Genomic DNA, 3,851 nt, shown 5'->3' on the forward strand with positions numbered 1-3,851 from the left:
TTTGATTGTTCAAAATATAGAAGCCGTTGAATGGATTACAAGTTGGTTTCCAGATTCTGCTAACTCATCTTTAGTAGAGTATAACACTTGGATTTATACTTTAATGGTCACTGCTTGGTTCATATGGAAGAATAGGTGTTCAAAGGTCTTTCAAAATAAAAATCAAAATATTTACTCCACGGTTCACTCTATTAAATGGATGTTACAACATTTTGTGTAGCAACAATAAAAGAAAAGCAAGCAGTACAAGTTTGGTCTCCCCCTCCGGTGAATAGTTTTAAACTCAATATGGATGCTTCTTTTAATCTTGACACTTCTGAATTTGCTATTGGACTAATAATCCGAGATTACACAGGAAAAAGCTGGGCCATCAAGGGAAGATACTTCCTTGGAGGAATAGACTGTGAGCAGGAAGAATTTTTAGCCATGAACGAAGCAATCTTGTGGGATAAAGAATGCAATCTCAATAATGTTATTTTGGAAAGTGAGGACTTGAATGTAGTAAACTCTATCAGACAGACAACTTCTTCAGTACTTTGGATGAATCAAGCAATTATCGAAGACATAAAACTAATGCTGTCTAATGCTTCAAATTTTGCTGTAAATCATATAAAAATATCGATAAATAAGGTAGCTCATGGTATAGCTAAGAAGGCTAGTAGTGACAGAACTTCTTTTGGCTTCACTTGTATTTCCCGGAAGATCTTAGGAAACTAGTATCCACTGATTACAATCTGTCATTTTAAGTTATGTACTTGAACTTTCAGTAATAAAAAGGTGTTTTCGTATCAAAAAAAAAATATATATATATATATATATATATTTAGATAAACTTCGATTTCATTCTGCTCTCCACATTAATAATCAATAATTTTATTATTTTTCTAAAACGCGTCTACAAGGTAGTATTATTTAATGAGTAAAATTTGTTTATGCTTAAGAGCTTCTCCAATGGAATGTATGTGATGATAAATGTCTAAGTCCACATAGAATACACATTGATTTTCCCTAAAATTCTTCTCCAACACAATTTCTTAAGTCAATGTGAAGATGACATGGCTTAATATTTGTTAGACATTATCAAGGTGAATGTCAAGTTTTAGACATTCACCTTGACAATGTCAAGCTATCCTAGTAAGCTTTTACTTAACTAAACTTAATTCAATATATTAAATAACCATTTTTAGGTCTAATAAAATCTTAAAATTACTAAAAATAAAATTTACATTTAATTAAAAAAAGATGACAACTAACATCATTGGAGATGAATTATTTTTTCCCCAAAATTTAAGTTAACATTGGAATAAGGATGTATTATTTGTAATTCTACCTAGGAAACACACACAACACTATTGGAGAAGCTCTTAGTTACCCATATCATTCTACTGAACAGATATTTATGGAATGTTACCATGCTTTATATACTTTTCAGTAAAATTTGTTCTGCTCGGTTGGCCTGTCCCCTTAAGTTTATTGGTAAGTGGTAGGGATCTGGGTTGCCGGGAATGCTCAATACGAGTTCAAGTTGACCGTTGAGGTGCTGTAAGTGACAGTTTAATGAAACGAGGGGCTTACTTTTGTGGATATAAAATTTGCAAAGGGTCTCTCCTCTTATGATATTATTAATTAAAAAAAAGTGAATGTTATTCTCCGCATTCTTTAGGGTTCCTCATCAGTCATCATATCAACATTTTCTTTCGGTTCCGCACTCCACAATCTGTGCAACTTTATCTGTTCCAAGATGAGATGAGATAGAGATATAGATCAGTCTCAGATACTAATAATAGAAAAATCTGCAACAAGGATTTTGGTCACTTGATGAGTGACATCATCATGATAATATAATGGAGATGCATGAATGAACAGTTTCCAAACTAAAGAAAAAGCATCTAATAATCCAAGAGACTTGCCCTACCAACCTACCACTATATAAACGGAGATGATACACCTACCTCGCCTCTGTCCGGCAAGATATCCCGCTAAGGGATCGGACGGTTCCTGGTCATCTTCTCTGTATTGAGATTATAAATGGGGGAAAGCAGGATCCATGTATGTGAGAGGCGGGATTTTCAGTCGGGAGAGAAACGCGGTAGGGCAATCATTTCCGCTGTATAAACCGTCTTTTGGAAACCCTAAACAGTTGAGAAAATATAGCCAATGTCAGACAGAATGTCACTTAATTAAGCGACCTTTTTCATTGGATGGGTTTGTATTGCATGTGCAAAGTGTACATGTCACGTGGTCGGTTGGCTGTTCCACACTTGTCACACCGGGATTTTGCTATATTCGAAAACAAAAAAGATTAGAACGATCCGTTGTAAAAACTTTTGTAACTTTGACCTTGATCCAAGTCTTCTCATAAAGAAGAAAAACAAATGAAGAACTTTGGTGGGGTTGTTTGTGAGTGGATGGATGGATGTGGAGGTTGATGGGGAATATATAGCTAGGTAGATGCGCCAAGATATGGTCGGTACAATAGGATATGTATAAATTTTCTGGGTAGATAATAATCGATATTATCAACAACGAAAGTGAATGAATGCCATGAACGTAGGAAATACAGCAGCACATTTGTGAAAAGACGAATCAAGGTTCTGGTTCAACTATTAGGGAGATGGAGTAACAACTCTACTCTCGGTCTTGAGAGTTGAGACTTTAGTGCGGCCCTATAATGCGAAGCCAAAATTTACAACGCATGCAGATGTACTACCAAGTGGTTCCTTGTCACTCTCTATTTCATAAAGACTCCTAGATTTCTCGACTTACCCACTAATATTCTGCACCCCGATACTGCATGTTGCGACCCTTCAAAATAAATCCTAGTTACACTCAGTTGCAAATCTAATGTGAAAATGAAACAATTCTAACCTATTACTAAATTATTATATATAATTACGACAAGAAAATCATCAGTGGAAAATGTCGATCAAATTTTGTTTATGAAAATGAAATGGTCCTCATATAGATATAAATGGAAGCGACAAAACTTGAAAAGGAAAATACCTAGTGATAGTTGACCAAACCCGTAGAGCAATGTTGAAGGGATACTTATTTAGAACGAGAATAATATCACATAAAGCAAGTATATGTATATGATTATTTCAATCAATGGTCTAATTCAAACGGTATCATATCCAAACCAAATAAAAAGATATGGCAAAGATGTTATGGATATGCTCAATTAATCAGTGTAAAAGGGGATTACCTGATGTCCCATCAAGAGAAGAACTTATTCCAAACCAAAGTGGTGGATTTCGTATCATACACTCTACGGCCCAACAAATTTGAGTTTCCCAAGTTCAGCAAGTTACTGCCCACGGAACGTCCCGGGGAAGTATAGCTATAACTCACTAGAAGCTTATTTGTTCATTTGTAGATCTGAAGTTATAATCTGAACTCTCTCTTCCTTGGTAGCTAGTAGTGCTCAACTTGAATGTGACCAGGCCTCCAACTCTAGTTTTCGTATGCTATGATGAGCAACATTAATTCCCGTGAAACTCTGGTTCATCACCCTAACTTTCTCGTGTGCACAGGAAATAACAATCCAGCATATGATGGTTACAAGATAGTGATCGCAATGACGAACTCTGATGAAGTTTGGTTGACTTTGCTCTTATTGCTCTGCTACCAGTATCTCATCCGTAATTCACTCGGCGTCTCGGCCCGACTCTTGGATAAAAAAAAGGTCTATCTGTAACGCTACTTTTGACATATCTCAGTCCAAGTTGCATTCCTCAAACGCAACCTTGCTAGCTAGTGCCATGTTTTCTTGAAACCTATTTATCCATACATCTATGATATTACAGATATCCCTGGAAAACAAATTGTACTAGTATTTTAACAGTTCTGCT

Source organism: Papaver somniferum, chromosome 2 (genome assembly GCF_003573695.1).
Source record: "Papaver somniferum cultivar HN1 chromosome 2, ASM357369v1, whole genome shotgun sequence".
In the NCBI taxonomy this organism is placed as follows: Eukaryota; Viridiplantae; Streptophyta; class Magnoliopsida; order Ranunculales; family Papaveraceae; genus Papaver; species Papaver somniferum.